The sequence below is a fragment of the Hyperolius riggenbachi genome, chromosome 9, assembly GCF_040937935.1.
Source record: "Hyperolius riggenbachi isolate aHypRig1 chromosome 9, aHypRig1.pri, whole genome shotgun sequence".
NCBI classification, from domain to species: Eukaryota; Metazoa; Chordata; class Amphibia; order Anura; family Hyperoliidae; genus Hyperolius; species Hyperolius riggenbachi.
The window spans coordinates 83,562,856-83,581,974 of record NC_090654.1 but is presented as its reverse complement, the minus strand read 5'-3'; the positions used below and the strand labels follow the sequence as shown (position 1 = coordinate 83,581,974).

General features: G+C 45.2%; 1 protein-coding gene across 7 annotated transcripts in view; it reads left to right on the top strand.

Moving 5' to 3' along the window:
* The window catches only part of LOC137532531 (contactin-4-like), a 434,987-nt gene that overhangs the window by 205,776 nt on the left and 210,092 nt on the right, over positions 1 to 19,119 (top strand). The window contains exon 1 of one of the 7 annotated variants that reach the window (XM_068253130.1): positions 1,718 to 1,795. The exons of the other annotated variants lie outside the window; for them this stretch is intronic. The gene's annotated coding sequence lies outside the window, so the exon portion shown is untranslated. Of the gene's footprint in view, positions 1 to 1,717; positions 1,796 to 19,119 lie in introns of those variants that run through there. 7 annotated transcript variants of the gene reach the window in all.

The following is a 19,119-nucleotide window of genomic DNA, read 5'->3' as shown; positions in this document are numbered from 1 at the left end:
AATAAAACTTTCCCCTTTCCACCCTTCACTGTCACAGTTAACCACCAGCCCTGGCTTACTGATCAGATTAAACTATTGAAACGTTGCTCCTGCCTGGATCGCTGAACAGCGTTGGCGTAAGAACAGTATACGTGAGCGTTTCCAAGTACAAAGCACCCTACGTCAATTTAAACAGACACTAGCCGTGGCCAAACAATCGTATTTCTCCTCCCTCCTCTTTTCACAATACTGTAATCTCAGACAGCTTTTTTTTCTAATACTTTCAACTCCTTATTCTGTCCGCCCCTTCCTACTCCCTCAACTTAAGCTACAGACTTTCTCACAGTTCTTGAAAGGTAAAATCGACAACTTCAGAAACAGCTTGACTTTGCAGCCAAGTGTTTGCTTGCAGACCTCTGACCTCACTTTCCCCCACTCCTGCTTTCTCACAGCCTGTCTTTTCTTATCTCCAAGTCCTGACTTACTACCTCTCCCCTTGATCCCATCCCTCCCCATCTTTCCTGTTCCTTTATACTTGCCTTAATTGCTCTATTCAAGCTCACCCTAAGTGTCTTCTCTTAAATGTTAAATCATGCTCTGATATGTTAAGAAACCATCTCTGGACTCTTCTCCATCTCCACTGGACCTAAAATAAGCTTTGCCCTCACTTCCTGCATGTGACAGCTACCATTGCCTGCACTTCCTGCCTTTGTGATGACTACCTTTGCCCCACTTCCTGCCTGAGGGACAACAACCTTTGCCCTAATTTCCTTCTTGTGTGACAGTTACCTTAGTCCTCACTTCCTGCCTGTGTATCAGCTACCTTTGCTCTCACTTCCTGTCTGTGTAACAGCTACCTTTGTCCTCATTTCCTTCTTATGTGACGGCTATCTTTGCTTTCACTTCCTGCCTATGCGGCGGCCAATTTGCCCTCACTTCCTGCATATGTGACAGTCACCTTTGTCCTCACTTCCTGCCTGTGTGATAGCTACATTTGCCCTCACTTCCTGCCTGTGTGACAGGCACATTGGCTCTCACCTCCTTCCTGTGTGACAGCTACCTTTACCCTCACTTCCTGTGCTGTGTCCGATTTTGCTTCCCTACAATTTACACTTTCTCACATGCGCAGTAGGATCCTGGTAAATCTAGGTAAAAATAGAGCACTCTATAGTGCATTACCAATTAATCGCATTCAAAAGTTATACTTACAAAAATGAAATGAACAGATCGCATGTCAGCGGTACAGCCAACCGCTCCAAAGCCCTGACAGGAGGACGACAGCTTGGAGCGGTTGGCTGTACCGCTGACATGCGATTTGTTTTGTAAGTACAACTTTTAAATGCGATTAAAGTCACCCCTTGGTAATGCACTATAGAACGCTCTATTTTTACCTGGATTTTCCCCTTTTGCCTTGGGTGGAGCAGCACAGTGCACTAAGCCAAGGGTGAGAGAAGAATTGTGGAAGTGTCTATAGCCTCTTGGCAAGAGCGCAAGGATTTTCTTTTTTCCTTTCCTTGCAGTAGGATCCTGTCCCGTCCTTACCTCAGAGTCCATGGTGGCCTAGAAGGGGAATAGTAATCAATGCCACCTGGGAGTTTGCCCCCGAGCATTCGCTTAAAGGCTGCATTAGGGCAGCACAATCGGACACCGCACCTGCCTTTGTGTGAGATACCTTTACTATAACTTCCTTCCTGTGTGACATCTTCCTTTGCCCTTACTTCCTGCCTGTGTGACAGCTGGCAACAGCACAGAAAAAAAGCTTAGATTGTCCTGGGAACAGGAGTTGGCATGAATCTCCAGTGGAGTACCTGTTCTGGTAAGGACTGCCAAGGGTGGTGAATTCCCATTGTTTGGTGAAGTTTCCTCTAACATCCTGTCATGTCACTCTGATAGAAAGTGAGGCCACAAGTCCCCAAGGACAGCACAGACAACAGTATAAGTGTGACAGAGATTCTAGCTAGCTATACACTATATGGGCCCAGTCTAGCTCTGACTGATCACTTCTTGATCGGATATTGATGGAGTGTTAATGATTGATGCACCAATTTGCCTTATTTGATCTCGGTAAGATTTCAGCAGATATCTGATTGAGAATTGGTACGCTGCTACCATTGCAAGACAACACTATGCTGCCACTTCCAATCCCCTGCTGCCTGTCCCTCACCAATTACACTTTTGTAAAGGCTTGCTTTGATACAGTAGAGTCCCAGTTATCTGGAACTCAACTAACCAGCAGTCTCAACCAACTAGCACAAATCGCCGGCAGTACTTTGTGGTGAGGGACAACTTCTTAGGCTGTTTGTGGGCTCTTCTGTGCTTAAAGGATACATATGGCAATGTAAAAAAAAAAAACAGATTTACTTACCTGGGGCTTCCTTCAGCTAGGTTGATGGCCTCTGCGCAAGTGCAAGTGCACGGCCAGGCCGCTAGTGGTCGCACTCCCTTTGCCCGGAAGCATTCTGCGCAAGCTAATAAATGTTTTACTGTCTTGCGTGCCTGGCACTTTGGTGGGATTATGTGACTGGAGGTATGGTGAGGGCATTCCTTTTGCCAAAATATTATGCTCTAAATGGTTATATGCAGAAGTGTGACCACACATCAGGGTTTTCTATTAAGTCACTCCATCGCCACACTCTCAATCACAACTTCATCACAGCCATCACAGTCACTGAGGCGCCAGGTGCTATCTGGACATACTGCTGTTGTGTGCTCCTTCCTGTAATTGCCTGATGAAGCGGGCTTGACCTGCGAAACGCGTTGCGATCTTTTTTGGAGTATACCAATAAATATCCCTTTTGTGAATACACAGTTGTTGTGTCTGCTTGTGGGAGGTGAGTCCACCACTGCCTCCTAAGCAATAATTTTAAAACTTTTAAATATTGTTTTTATCCTTTTGGCGCCTCTGTTCTCTATCATAATATCAATCACAACCCAACACACCTCCAGTCTCTCCTTTATCACATCTCCAGTCACACCCCTACACACCTCCATCACAGCCTCAGTCACGCCCCCAACACACCTCCATCACAGCCCCAGCAACACTCCAACACACCTCCAGTCACACCCCCACACACCTCCAGTCACACTTCCATCACAGCCTCAGTCACACCTCAACACACCTCCATCACAGCCTCAGTAACACACCAACAGACCTCCAGTCTCTCCTTTATCACATCTCCAGTCACACCTCCATCACACCCTCAGTCACACCTCCACACACCCTCAGTCACACCTCCACACAGCTCCTTTATCACATCTCCAGTTACACCTCCATCACACCCTCAGTCATACCCCCACACAGCTCCAGTCTCTCCTTTATCACATCTCCAGTCACACCTCCATCACACCCTCAGTCATACCTCCACACAGCTCCAGTCTCTTCTTTATCACATCTCCAGTCACACCTCCATCACACCCTCAGTTACACCTCCACACAGCTCCAGTCTCTCCTTTATCACATCTCCAGTCACACCCCACACATCCTCAGTCACACCTCCACAAAGCTCCTTTATCACATCTCCAGTCACACCTCCATCACACCCTCAGTCACACCTCCACAAAGCTCCTCTCTCACATCTCCAGTCACACCTCCATCACACCCTCAGTCACACCTCCACAAAGCTCCTCTCTCACATCTCCAGTCACACCTCCATCACACCCTCAGTCACACCTCCACAAAGCTCCTCTCTCACATCTCCAGTCACACCTCCATCACACCCTCAGTCACACCTCCACAAAGCTCCTTTATCACATCTCCAGTCACACCTCCATCACACCCTCAGTCACACCTCCACAAAGCTCCAGTCTCTCCTTTATCACATCTCCAGTCACACCTCCATCACACCCTCAGTCACACCTCCACACAGCTCCAGTCTGTCCTTTATCACATCTCCAGTCACACCCCCATCACACCCTCAGTCACACCTCCACAAAGCTCCTCTCTCACATCTCCAGTCACACCTCCATCACACCCTCAGTCACACCTCCACAAAGCTCCTTTATCACATCTCCAGTCACACCTCCATCACACCCTCAGTCACACCTCCACACAGCTCCAGTCTCTCCTTTATCACATCTCCAGTCACACCTCCATCACACCCTCAGTCACACCTCCACACAGCTCCAGTCTCTCCTTTATCACATCTCCAGTCACACCCCACACACCCTCAGTCACACCTCCACAAAGCTCCTTTATCACATCTCCAGTCACACCTCCATCACACCCTCAGTCACACCTCCACACAGTTCCAGTCTCTCCTTTATCACATCTCCAGTCACACCCCCATCACACCCTCAGTCACACCTCCACAAAGCTCCTCTATCACATCTCCAGTCACACCTCCATCACACCCTCAGTCACACCTCCACACAACTCCAGTCTTTCCTTTATTACACCCCCAAGCACCTCCAGTCTCTACTTTGCCACGCCTCCAGTTACACCTGCACCACATCTCCACTTTCTCTTTTATCACGCCTCCAGTCACACCCCACCATTCCTCCAGTCTCTCCTTTATCACACCTGAGAAAGCTAGAAATCGAACTTGATGCTGTACACAGACTTCTGGAAACCTAGAGAGTCCATTACACAAGCACAGAGATTAACATTATGGGTAGTCCTGGGTGCTAATCTTCATCATAGCTCCAAGTATATGTTATCCTTTGGAAAGTTTTATTACAAGGTATCTCTACTCATAAAACTGAAAAGCTCATTTATAGTGACACAAACATGGCTTATGTATCTTTCATATTAATTTTTTAGACAGCTGTAGAGTTGCCCTTTAAGGGATGAAGGATTTGGCAGTGAGTGTCACCCCGGTGCAGACTCCTGTGCACGGCTGTGGGCTCCGCCATGGGCTGATAGGGAGAAGTAAATATAGATTTTGCTGCTGTCTCGGCCATATGTTGCCCATATCTCCTGGGGCTTCTTCTGTATATATCGCTTACATTCCTGCAGATGTGCTGCCGAGAAAAGTTTCTTGTAAAACTCTCCAATTTACATAAAGTTGCATTTTCACATAATTCTTCTCATGAAATCTCGCTGGAAACGTGCTGTGCTGTCAATTTGGGGCAGACGACCCCCCTTCACCCCGGTGCTGGCCACGCTTGGGGGGTTGCCTCCGCCACCCAGCCTCCCCCTCTGGGGTGCCGCTGTGGTTCCCAGGCAGTGTGTAAGGATCCCTCCTGTAGCGTATTCTGTCCGTTGCATGGGAGCTGCAAATGGACAGTTCTGGCTTATCTGCTTGCATTCGGTTGTGCATTTGCAGTGGGTCTCATTGTCATTTGCAATCGCTCTGCAGTTCTGGGCAGCTCAGGATGCTGTCATCATTCCACCAATTGCTTGTTGCAGCTGAGCTGCGGCCAGATAGCCCTGGATTTCCTGCATGCATGTTGTTACCTAATTCTGCATGGTGCACACCCACCTCCCAATATTAAAATTGCTAGAAGGTGCACAGCAGCTTTACTGGCGTCTATGCAAGTAAGTTGATGTGTGCTGAGCATATAGCACAACTTGCGTTATGTACACAAAGCACATAGTAAAAATGCATGTTATGCCGTGCAGCAGTAAACGGAGACAGTGAGACAGGGAGACAGTGAATGGTATACCCCCTCAAGCATCACCACATGAGCTGAATTGATGTGATGGAGACCCAGATGGAAGCTCCAGTGTGATGAGTAAAATGTACTGTATATACTCGACTATAAGTCTAGAAATTTAATTTTGACTCACTAAATAAAAGTATAGGGGTCGACATACTCAAGTCACAAGCAACACTGAACACACTGTGCAATGTGTGCAGGGATGGTCGTAGTCAGTCAACTTCGCTACGCTAGAACTACGCATAGTTTTACGCAATTACGCTTCGCCAAACTAAGGCTGTGAAATCAAATATTCACTTTGTATGCATTTCGTAGACTACGCATTAAAATACGCAATTACACGTAGTACGAAGCGTAGTGTATGCAGATGCTTATGCCCGTATGCAGAAAATTTCACGCATTAATTCCTCTTGAAATGTTTAGACTGGGAAATTTGTAAGCATACAATCGCACGCGGAAAATTAGCCGCATATAACACATTCGTAGTTCACTACACAATACACATGTTAACTACGCATAGTGGACGTAAGCTATGCGTAGCGGTACTTCGCTACGCGTAAATTCGTAAGCATAGTTTTGAAACTTCACCTACGAACTACGATGCGTAGATGCGAACTATGATGCGTAAATTCGCACTGGTGTAGTTTCTGCTCATCCCTGAATGTGTGTACTATTAGTGACATTCCTATTTGCACCAGTTTATACAGTGCCAAGAAAAAGCAGGTCTGAAAGTCCTCCTGGCCACAATAATTAACAAGGAAAGGGACAGGAGGGAAATACTGGGCTACATAAAAGGGAGTGAATAATTGCTGCACTTGGAGGCCTGTAGGAGATATTGGCTGCACTTAAGGGACAGGAGGGGTTAATGGCTACAATACTGTATGCAGTGCAGTCATTAACCCCCCTGGTCCCCAAGTGCAGCCATTAACTTTGCTGGGTAGACTTATACTTGAGTCAATAAAAAATTCCAGCTTAAGAGGGTCAAATATTGGAGTCGACTTATACACGAGGTCAACTTATATTATGCTGTCACTTACAGTAGGTTGTAAACAACTGACTAGTCCATCTCCTCATGGGGGATTTTCAGGGTTTTCTTTATTCTTTACAAATGCACTGCTTGGAAAGGATTAACATAAAGATACTGCCCAGCCTCACTACTTGTTTGCTCATTATTTTTGACTGAGCAACTTCCATTTAGTAAGTTAGTTTGTAAACAGACTCTCCCACGAGGAGATGGACCAGTCCAAACCCTATCAGATTTTCCCTGCCCACTGTGACAGTGACATAGGAAAAAATACATTTATGGTGCATTTTACTCTGGGAAAAACCTACAATTTACGGTATATGAATGCATTTTTCACGATGGTTATCCTGTAATTTAGTGTTTGCGCTCAGCACAGCTTCCCTGCAGGCTCTGTGAGCAGCCACTGATTTCCTTAGTCCCCTCACTTTACACTCTCTGTGCCTCTTCTAAGTACTGGTGCCTGGAGTCATGGGTAGTGATGATCCTAATCTGAAAATTAAGCAAATCTTCGCAATTATGGCCGTACGTAATTACGATTTGGACATTCAAATGATTTTGTGTAATCCATTTGTAATTTTTGCATAGATTTATGTCGACTTAAGTGGTCAATAGCAAAGCCCCCATACATGCTATTGTCACCAAAATTTCTACTATGTTAAAGAGACTCTGAAGCGAACAAAAATTGCTATTTTTACTTGTTAGTTCGCTTCAGTTGTCTCACTAGATGTAAAGCACCACATCCCCGCTGCAAAACGAGGGCTTTAGACCCCCCAAATCCCGGGGCAAACATCCACGACCAACTTGGTTGTGGATTGTGCTGCCCTGAGAGGCAGAGCTTTCTGCTGTAGCTCTGCCTCTCCTGATGTCAATCGCCGTGCGAATCTCCGCCTCTCCCCGCCTCTCTCTGTGAAGGAAGCGTGAGAGGGGCGGGGAGAGGGGCGGCAATCCGCAGCGATTGGCATCAGTAGAGGCAGAGCTACAGCTGAAAGCTCTACCCCTTCCAGGAAGTGCTGGCCAGACTGCCCCCCGTGGATTTGGGGGGTCTAAAGCGCTCATTTTGCGGCGGGAATGCATCGCTTTACATCTAGTGAGAGCACTGAAGCGAATTACAAGGTAACAATAGCAAATTGTATTCGCTTCAGTCTCTCTTTAAGAAGTAGAAACAAAGAAAAAAATAATTTTTCAAAAGGACCTTGTCGTTTTTGAGAAAATCGATTTTAAAAATGCAAAGGAAAAATGGTTTTTAGGCCTCTTGCACATGACCTGCAATTCCGATTTGCGATCTTGACGTGGTATTACTAGAGATGGCCCGAACCGTTCGCCGGGCGAATCTCTCTGGGCCTTGTACTACTTCCGGGTCGCTGTGACCCGGAGTAGTACGCCGGCGCTGGCCCGGTGGTGCGCGTCCTATATCGCGCTCCTGTTGCCGGGCACTCTCTGCGCATGAGCGTGTTGTCACGTCACGTACATGCGCAGAAAGTGCCCGGCAACAGGAGCGTGATCTAGGACGCGCACCACCGGGCCAGCACAGGCGTACTACTCCGGGTCATAGCGACCAGGAAGTAGTACAAGGCCCATAGATTCAGAGATGTTCGCCGGCGAACTGTTCGGGAACCGTTTGCAACATCTCTAGGTATTACATGCAATTCTGATTAGCCATTTTGAATCGGTCCTGCATGGTGCATTTTTTCTACATTTTCTTCGTTTGTTGATAGCATCTAGGGAAAAGTGGAATCGGAAATCGGATTTGCTATTTTTAGTGTGCAAGAGGACTTGAACTCAGGAAAAAAAGGCAGTTTAAAAACCATTTTTTCTTTGCATTTTTAAAATCGATTTTAAATAGCTTTGCTATTAACCGCTAAAGTTGGCACGAAAGTACACAAAAATGAAGGTTCCTGATTACGTTTACACACAAAATTAATTACGATTTTACCCAAAATTTCGCATTATGATTTTGCATCGTAATTGTAAATTACATTGCAAAATTACGTTCATACAAACTTTATGCTCATTTCAAGTCACATGGGCAGCGGGGTCCCTACCGTCTCTTGGGCCCTGTAGCAGCCCCTGTGACTGGTACAGTTATTGCCACGCCCCTAAATATTCATAGCAAATGGCCTGGAGATTTCTGCAGGAAGTTTGGCGCCTGTTAGGTTTCCGGCAAATCTGACTTCATTGCAAGTTGCAATTAATTTGCAGCTCAAACCAGAAGATTTCAGAGCAGCATTAAACCTGGGCAGAAGCTAAGGCGCAGCTCCTTAATCTTCAGAGAGAGGGAGGGGGGAGGAGAGGCAGTAATAGATAGACAGAGCGTGATGAAAGGATAAAAGAATGAGAGAGACAAGACGATCAGAATGAAACGAAGCAGGGAAGAGAAAAGTGCAATGTCTGATGGAAAGGAGATATAAGCGTGCCAACAATGCCGCCATGATTATGCTGCTGATGAGATGTGAGCAGCCATTCATCTTAAAGGGGGCTTCCAAATAAAAGAGGCGCAGTCATTTTTTATTTTTTTTATTTCTTTTAACCTTTATTATCAACTAAAGTGGGTCTTAAAGCAAACATGAAGCAATAAATAAAAAACATATGATATATTGAATTGTATGTGTTGTGCGTAAAATGCAGGGCTGTGGAGTTGGGACAAAAATCTTCCGACTCCAACTCCGACTCCTCAGTTTATGAAACCGCGGCTCCAACTCCGACTCCGGGTACCCAAAATGGCTCCGACTCCTTAGCCTAATACTTAACAGGGCTATGGATTTTGTACAAAAATCATCCGACTCCGACTCCTCAGTTTATGAAATCAACGACTCCGACTCCGGGTGCCCAAAATTGCCCTGATTCCGACTCCTCGACTCCAACTCCGACTCCACAGCCCTGGAATGAAAAGAATATTAGTAGGAAAGAAAAGAGTCTCATATTTTTATTTTCAGTTATATAGCCTTTTTTTTCTTATAACATTGCGTCATACTGTCACAGTTGCAGTTTTAAAACCGCACTCTGTCCTTTAAGCTATAGAACAAAGCAGAAATAATGACCCTTCGAACTTTACTGCAGTGAAACCTTATCTCAAGCTGTCTCTCACTGCTTCTTGTCTGTTTAAACTACCGCTCATACACACGTACAAACAATCTGTCCAACTATTTTCCAAACTTGTCTGTTGGAAGCTATGTTGGGCGTGTGTACAGCTGGCAAAGAACCAGACGACCAACTGATAACAGGTTGTTTGCCAGATCCAACCAGTGGATCAATCTGCCCCACTATCTTGCAGGTTGGCCACGGGTGTACAAGTCTTTTGAACAACTTTGTTGTTTTTGAATGCGGACATGCTAAGCGGTTTGTCATTTAGCTTGCACGCATAGTATTTAAGTGAGTTAGTTGTCTAGTTGGTTGGCGTGTGTACTTGTCAGGTAAATACAGCAACTTGTGTGGCTGGCCATATTGTGCAGTTGGTTGAGCATTAAGTTGGACTTGTGTAAGAGCCTTAAAGTGTGCAGAGATGTCAAATGCTAATGATTTGATACCTACTCGGGGCTTCCTCCAGCCCCATAAGCTCGCCTGAGTCCCTCCACGCATGTGCAGAAAGCCAGGACTGACGCAACTGAGCCTGTTACCAGAGTTGATCGGCAGACTGTCGGAGGATGGCGACGGACTCAGACGAGCTTATGGGGCTGCAGGCAGTGGCGTAGCTAAGGAGCTGTGGGCCCCGATGCAAGTTTTACAATGGGGCCCCCCAAGCACTCTATAAATAACAATTAATACGGTGCACCAAAACCTGCAAATGGCAACTACGGTGTCAGAGATGCAAGAAGGGGATGGGGAACAGTTTGTTAATGATCACCACTATTCAAAGTATCTATAGAAGTGATTATTATAAGCACAGGACCAATAGAGAGCTAATACTGTAGTTGAGGGAGGGCCCCTCTGGCCCAAGGGCCCCGATGCGGTTGCTACCTCTGCACCCCCTATTGCTATGCCCCTGGCTGCAGGAAGCCCCGGGTAAGAATCAAATCTTTAGCATTTGACATCTCTGGTTTCCTTTAAGTGCTTCAGAAAACAGAATTGTATTTGAGCCACTGTTGTTTTTGAATGCAGACATATTGTTCAGTTTGTCATTTAGCTTGTGCGCAGAGTATTTAAGTGAGTTGACTGTTTAGTTGGTTGGCATGTGTGTTCATACTTGTAAACAACTTGTTGTGCGGTTGGTCATGTTGTGCGGTTGGTTGTGCATTAAGTTGGACGTGTGTAGGATCCTTTAGACCCAAGTTGGGTCTAATAGCTCAGAGAAACTCTTTTGCACGGATAAAAAGTGAAGTTTCTTTTCCGGTAAGGGAAACAATATGAGACTCGTTTTTTGCTACTAATGTTCTATGTCTTAGCAGTACTACACGTACAATTCATTATTTCATACGTTTATTGTCGCTTTAGGTTTGCTTTAACCTGATGGAAAAGCATGGTATTGATTTAGCCGAACCTCTTGTATGCTGTAAATAGAAGCAATTACCTTTTGTGGAAGGAGATATGATTATGCAGTCCACAACTTGATAGCATTAATATAAATATTGGCGCATGTTTCTGCCCGCCTGTATGGCCTCCTGATTGGCAGCGCACAATACATAGGACGCCTGCAGAGAGGCTCGCTGGTGCATGATGGGAGCATTGTTCTTATTTCCGACCTTCTCAACTATGACATATGAAAATGTATGAACAGTTTCCCGGAGAGTTCCTAGCCCAGCTTCCCTCTTCTCTCTATAAACAAAGCTTATTTGAAGTTAGAATGCCAATCTAAATACAGTTTGTGGTAGCGTGAAACTGCTGCCATAGGATGTCAGTAGAATTCAGATTATGTCTGTCTGGGAGTATCCTTACTTAGTACTATGTATTGAATCAGGACCCTTTTCCCCATTGATTCTTGCCTTTTGATGTCATCCTTGTTTAGTTAAAGTGAACCTCCAGACTAAAAATCTACTCAGCACAACTGAAAAGGCTTGGTGTTTCTTTAACAGCTTCACAGCATCAGAACTTTGTTTTTCTTACCAAACCATCATTTTTAGCTGCATTTTTAGCTAAGCTCCACCCATCAAAGAAAAAAAAAACAGGCTTTTTTCCCCTGATGCTGTGCAGAGCATGATGGGATTTCCTATGTTGTTATTCACGTTGCCTAGCAACTGGGAGAGGTGCTCAGGACACAGGACAGTTGGAACTGTGTCTCATGCTCCCTGTCACCTCCTTTAAACCAAAAAGATGGCTGCCCTCATAAATCAAACATTTGCCTGCTCTTTTAAAACAGTGTGGGTAAGAGATTATATTACCTATCTATTTTAATCAACATAACTAATGTAACTTAATGACAGTATGTTTGTTTAGGCTGGAGTTCCTCTTTAATTAGGTAAACAAACTCAGGGGACCAACCACATGAACTTAAGATTGTAGCCCGTATTTTTTCGGCTACAAGGTTTTCGGCTACAGTAAGGTGCCCCTTTGTAGCCCATATTATTGCCTTTTTTTGTAGCCGAAGTTTTTATATGGGCTACAAGTGCTGGAAGCCGAATTATTTCATTCCCCCACTATCCATGGCAGCCTGGAGGGGGAATAGTAATTAACACATCCTGGAGTCTTTTTGTAGCCGAAGTTTTTATATGGGCTACAAGCAATGTAAGCCGAATTATTTCATTCCCCCACTATCCATGGCGGCCTGGAGGGGGAATAGTAATTAACACATCCCGGAGTTTTTTTGTAGCCGAAGTTTTTATATGGGCTACACCAGGCGCCTTTTTTTTTTAGCCGAAGTTTTTATATGGGCTACACCAAGCGTCTTTTTTGTAGCCGAAGTTGGTATATATGGGCTCCACCAGGCGCCCTTTTTTACCGGCGCCCTTTTCATGTAGACCCAGATACTTACCTAAGACGTGGAATCCTCTAGACGCTTCCTATGTCCATCTCGCCCCTACCGCCACTTGCCAGGTCCCTCTGCAATATCGGAGCCGTGCTCCTCTGCATGAAAAGGAGCACAGCCTAGATCAGAAATCCAACAAGCTCATGTCGGATTTCTATCAGAGGTCCGTGAGCGGTTACAGTGGTCTGGAGGATGGCGTGGGAATCCTCTACACTGCTGAATAATCAGGATCCAGAGGTTTCCTCCTTCTTGGGTAAGTACAGGGCCGGGCCGAGGCATAGGCTGGTGAGGCTCCAGCCTCAGGGCGCAGTGTAGGAGGGGGCGCATAATTCATTCAGCTGTCATTCCTAATTGTGTTTGAAGCAGACAGATTAAGAAAAGGAGATACATGGCAGTGACTGCAAGCCAGATAACTAAATATTAAGGTGTTGGGGAGGTTGTGGGCTGTGTGGCACCTCTTAGTCTAATAGCAATCAGTGTGTGATGGCTGGGGTGGCAGGGATGGAGGGGCGCACTTTGGTGTCACAGCCTTGGGTGCTGGAGGACCTTGTCCCGGCTCTGGGTAAGTATCCATTTTTTCACCTCGGGTAGATTTAAATGCTGGATTAAACTCTTCTGATGCAGCCATTAAAGAGGAACTGTCAAAGAAACTGTTGTTCTGTAAACCCCACATACCTATGGAGCTTTTAGCCAGCAAAAATAGAAAGCTTTTCAGAAATCTCTGATCACAGCCTGTGTGAACAAAATGCTTTGTTTATCAGCTTTTGTAACAAAGTCGGTGTGGGGAAGGCAGGGGCTGTACCATGTGGATAGGTTACACTTCTCTGTCACTATTCACAGAGGAATGATTTACTGTTTGTTTCTGGAAGAGTTAAGAAACTTCAGTTATCTAAGCAGAAGAGCTTCTTGTTTGCTTAAGGTTTTTCTGCAGAACGTTCAAAGAGTCATTAGCCCCACTCTGTTTCATCATTTAAAATACAGTGTAGTGTGTAAACTGCAAATATTAGAGAATGTCACATGGTTATGCTGAGGGAGTAATGACTATTTTTAAGCCACACCTCCCTGAAGACTAACACCCTATCATAGCTTCAGGCTGACTGGGAGGGGAGAGGGAAGGAGTGAGCAGGCAGCTAGAGATTGCTGAGGAGTAACTGTAATGCTGTAATTCTTATAGCAGTAATGCATTACAGTAACTGTAATGCTGTAATTCTTATAGCAGGTATTTTTTTCAATTCTATGTTTTGAAAACTGCAGTGTATTTTTTTACAAAATGTTTTATGCATAATTCATCTGAAAAAATAGTGCCCATAAGAAAAAAAAATCTGTGCTTGAGTAGGTATTGACAAGGGCACCTATTTTCTGTGAATGATAGTCTAATGATATGAGCGTGCCTGACTATGAGAGTGGGAAGAGTCAGCTTGGCATCTTGGCAGGAGGGGGCGGGATGATGACACCACCTGACCTTTAGAATTGGCAGCATCATCATACCCACCAGCTGATTGTCAGCATGAGAGGCTGCTCTACATGAAGCACCTAAGTGACTCAGAGCAGCGCTCAGGTACAACTGGCACTGAGCTCTCCTGACACACCATGTGCCCGTGTTATGTGGGCTGATATGGACCGCTGAGTTCCAGAATGATTGCTGATGATGGCTGTAATCCTATGCAAAGAGGAAGTGAAAATAATGTAATAAAAAGTGCTTCATTTTTACAATAATTATGTATAAATTATTTAGTCAGTGTTTGCCCATTGTAAAATCTGTCCTCTCCCTGATTTACAGTCCGACATTTATCACATGGTGACATTTTAACTGCTGGTGGGTGATGTCAGTGGAAGGAGATGCTGCTTGCATGTTTGGCCATTGTAAACAGCTGTTATTTCCCACAATGCAACAAGGCTCCCACAGTGCGATGTCAGAACCATGGTCCTGACATCACACTGTGGGAGGGTCTTCACCACAATATCAGCCATACAGAGCCCCCTGATGATCCATTTGAGAAAAGGAAAAGATTTCTCATATGAAATGGGGTATCAGCTACTGATTGGGATACATTTCAATTCTTGGTTACGGTTTCTCTTTAACTATCGATCTGAAGGCTGTTGTGCCTCCATGCTCTGAAACCAAAAATCCATTCTGTGTCTATAGAAATCCTGTGATCAGTAGCTGAATCCTTTATGATTGACCGATATCTTCCATCCTGCCAGATCAAGTAAATTGGTATTTTCGAGCAGATATCAGGCACTTTCCATCAATCAAGCAGAATGGAACATAATCGATACTCCCTTAATCTGATAAGATGATCGAATTATTTAGTCAATCATATAGGAAAATTGAGTAAAACATGGCCACCTTTACTCCTGAATTAAGCTGGATACTTACCTAAGACGTGGGATCCTCCAGACGCTGTCCACCTCGCCCCTACCGCCACTTGCCGGGTCCCCCTGGAAGATCGAAGCCGTGCTCCTCTGCATGCTCCCTTTCTGATAAGAATCCATTCAGAAAGGGATCAATTCCTACCACACACAGCCGAGCAGGATCATACACAGGGCAACATAGGCAGGTGCCTGGGGTCCAGTAGGTATCGGGGCCCAACTGCCACTTTGAATGACCCTTCTCCCATCTTAGATTACCTAAAGGACCATATGGAGCAGCCAAACCTTGCCTAGCACTTGATTTCATGTTAATCCAACTCTGACACACAGCACATTAACGTTCAATAGATTCCAGCAGGTAATCTATTGAAAATCGATCAGAACCACAGCATTGCACTGTTTGGTACAGTAAAACTCTCTTGCCCTACCCTCAAATTACCTAGATTTTCTGTACCGCTTGATCGATAGCTTCAATCGTTTTTGGTCAGTGGACATTTTGGGGTAATCAATGTCATGTTTTTGTATTAAAGGGTTCCAAATCTAGATTTAAGGTTTTGACTGTTTATTAGGTGCATAATTGCAATTTCTAGTGTGTATTCAGCTCACATACAGACAAATCTTGAAGTTGACCTACTGAACTTATCTGTTGGCTGCGTTTATAAGTGTTTATCTCAGCCATGCACACATTTTATGACCTGTAATTAGTAATTAGTTATCAGTGAGAGTTTTGGCTTTGCCTCTTCTTATACTTTTTAAATGAAAACTCGAGCAAAAGGGAATAATGTTTTTTAGAGATGCCTTGAAGGTTATTACAGAACGAGGAAATAGATGTCAGAAATCAACCCACCCTGACTCTTCTCTCTCACCCCAACCAGATGTGTGTCCGCTATGATTATGCCCCCGCCCATAGCTATCATCATGTAGACTCAAGTATTTCAATGTACCCATGCCCCCCAGCATTCCCATCCCCTCCTCACCAGGATCCCAGAAGATCCATGGCATCCCTGGTCACTAATGAATGGGTAACTGTACCACAGCAGGCAATATGGGCACCCAGCGCTGATAGTACAATTTGGGCAAGGAGTATTGGCAACTATAAAGCCCAACCCCACCTATAGTTGGATGGGAGCAAGTGGTGGTGCACAGAGCTTGAACTCCAGATAGCGGCGTACAGAGCTGCGGCGGTGCATGGAGTCTGGCTACTATAAGGCTGAACAAATAGCGGCAGAGGTCTGTAAGTAACTGGGCATCCAGGGCTTGGCCCTCATCAGCTATATAGCTTTGTGTTAGGCATGGGGGGTTGTGTTAGACGTAGATATGAGCGGTTAGTTTTAGGCATAGATAGTGGAGGGTATGTGTGAGATGCCTTTTTAGGATGTACGCAGCTTTACTGTGAAGAAGTGAGTCTGGTTAAGACAGGTTGTGGGTGTGGCTAAACAATGTATGTCAACCTACCAAGGGTGAAAATGGAAATTAGTGAATCAGTCCTGACACCACCACTCCCATTTATTAGGTGCAATTTCAAAGCTAGGGGTATAGAGAGGGTAGTGATGACTGGGCATGAGGGGCTGAGGCTTAAGAGGACCGGATTTGGACATTTTACCGCCCAAGGCCCACTGTCGCCAACCCCGCCCTTAAAATGAACACAGCACAGGATTCAGGGAGCGCAGGACCAGTGCTCCACTGCTTGCCCCTGTGGAAGCAAGGCAACCACGGGATGGGTTTGTGACTGCTGCGGTTTACATGTTTGGCAGTTTATCTGCCTTAGTGTGCCAGGCCGCTGCCCGCCCCTTGCTTCCTGGTGCCCTAGCCCATGGCCTTTGTGGCCTTGCGGCAAATCCAGCCATGAGGCTAGCATAAATAAATATAGGTTGGGTAGAGGGGCAACAAAAATGGTTTTCATGTAGTAAGAAATTATTGTACTTATTGTTGTTAAACATTTTTATTGTGATTTCTGCTGCCAGTGGCGAAACTATAAATCATGGGATCCCCCCAGCAAAATTTTGATGGGGCACCCTGGTGTTTACACGCTTTTCCTTGCCAACCCCTTGTGACCCTCACAGCCTGGGGGCCCATCTCACAAGAGTCATACAAGTGTGGACATTATAATCTTCACTCCCATAACAAGTGTAGCCATAAAACACCTGATCTGGAGACTAGACTCCTTTATCAGAGGGAGTAAAGTAGTAGTCGGGGCTCCCTTACAGCCCTGGGCCAACCAGTGGGGTGAGGAGCTGCTCCCCTGTCGTTACTCCCCTGTCTGCTGCTTATGCACTTCTGTTCCCTCTGACTTGTAGACATGCTTTTTCTCAGCCTCACATATTAGCGAGTTTGCCATTTCTGCTTGGCGTCTGCTGAAGCAGAGCTCCATAAGTGTTTTTGGCTTGCGAGCCTGGAGCGCTGTCCCCTGGCAGGGTCACCCTGTAGCGCTGGAATGACGTTTGGCCTCAGCTTGAGACAATAATCCGGAGCTGTTGCAGGGATGCTGCAGAGGTAATAATGATGCAATGTTACACGGATATTGTGCGGCGGGAGCTCTCGGCACACGGCTGGGCAGGTGTTGATGTAATCTCGTCTCGGTGTTTCTGTATGATGAATTCATGCAACATCGCGGAGAGATTTCCACTGCCCCGGAATGCCAGCCGGTTTCATGTTAACCCTTCGCTGTCCTCTGTGTTCCCTGTCTGTGTCCCAAGTCTATGTGGAATATGTTTGGTACGACTAGTGGAACCCCGACAGGAAGAACAACAATAACCTCTTTTGTGCATTCTAAAGTTCAGAAAACAATGCGTATGTATTGCATGTTTGCGGAGGAAATCACTTTGGTTTCAGGCTCTGTTCAAGCGTTTTGCGATTTTGTGCAAAAAAAAATAAAAAAAATTTTCGCTTTTACAGAGCGATTTTTTTATTCACTCCCTGAGACAAGTCAGGAAGTGAACTCTTTGACCCAAAAAAAGAATAAAAACAATGTTTTTATTCTTAAAAACGCAAACGCAATCGCTGCACAAAGCGTTTAGCGTTTTTCCTATACCTTCCATTGAGACAAAATTGCCTCAAAAATAGTACAGGCAGCGGATTGGAAACGCACCGCTCAGCTGTGAACTCTCTCATTGGGAATCATTGCACACGCGTTTTAGGGCGATTTTGAAAATCGCCTGCGCTTCAAAAAAATGCCAAGAACGCCCTAGATGTGAACAAGCCCTCACTCTGATAATGGAGGGCTGACAGAATTTATTAAAGTGGACCTGAACTCTTCCACAGGACAGAAGGAAGACAGAGAGAAATGCACCCTGTATGTATTTAGAGAGTTTAGCCTGTCTAATCCCCCTCCTCTGTGACTAATCACAACTGTAGTTTGATACCTCAGTTGTGTCAGCTGGCTGCCTCAGCAGAGCAGCTAATTTGTAAACACAGGATGTTAATCCTATGTCTGTTTCCATGAAAGCAGGAAGTAGACACACTACAGATTTATTGCAGGATTTGTACCAGCTGTAGCAAATATATATTTTTTTCTTTAAAGGTTATTATGCTGCTGCTTATCTTTCAGAGCAAAGAGGAAGTTCTGAGCTCAGGTCCGCTTTAACCCCTTCCACCCCACCCTTAGAATTCTGGGACAGCCTGAGTCATAATACTGAAGGAGATGTAATTCATTAATAGTACTGTATAATGATACAGATAGGAACCCTGTAAATTCCTGCTTGGCTAAAACATAACGTAGTTTGGGTATCACCTGGTAAGATTTATTTCTGTTACGTAAATTTTAATGGCACCGTACTTAATGAATTCACCCCTTTTCACTAAGATCTCATATGGGCTTTAAGAATGATCTAACATTCTGATCATTGTAGTTTATGGACAGTGGAAGGACAGCAGCAGAGAAACTTGGCCTTGGGCACCAGTGGACATTTCAGCATGACAAAAAGCTGGTCTGCAGTTATGGGGAGAGCTTGATTGCTGTAATAGCCAATAAAGGCTTTTCTATTGATTATTGAGGAGGGTATGAATAATCTTGAACTGGACACTTTTTGCTCAAATGTAAATAAAAGCTGAGATTTTTTTTTTCACATTAATGCCTCTTGTACATTGTCTTATTCAGAGCCGTAGCTAGAGGTCATGGGCCCCATAGCAAAACTTGTATGGGGCCCTCAGATCTAAGCTCTCTTGAGCAATACTTCCTGCCCCTACCCTATGGATATGAGTTGACTGGGCGATTTACATTCCCGTGCAATGCACACTGTGCATAGTCCAG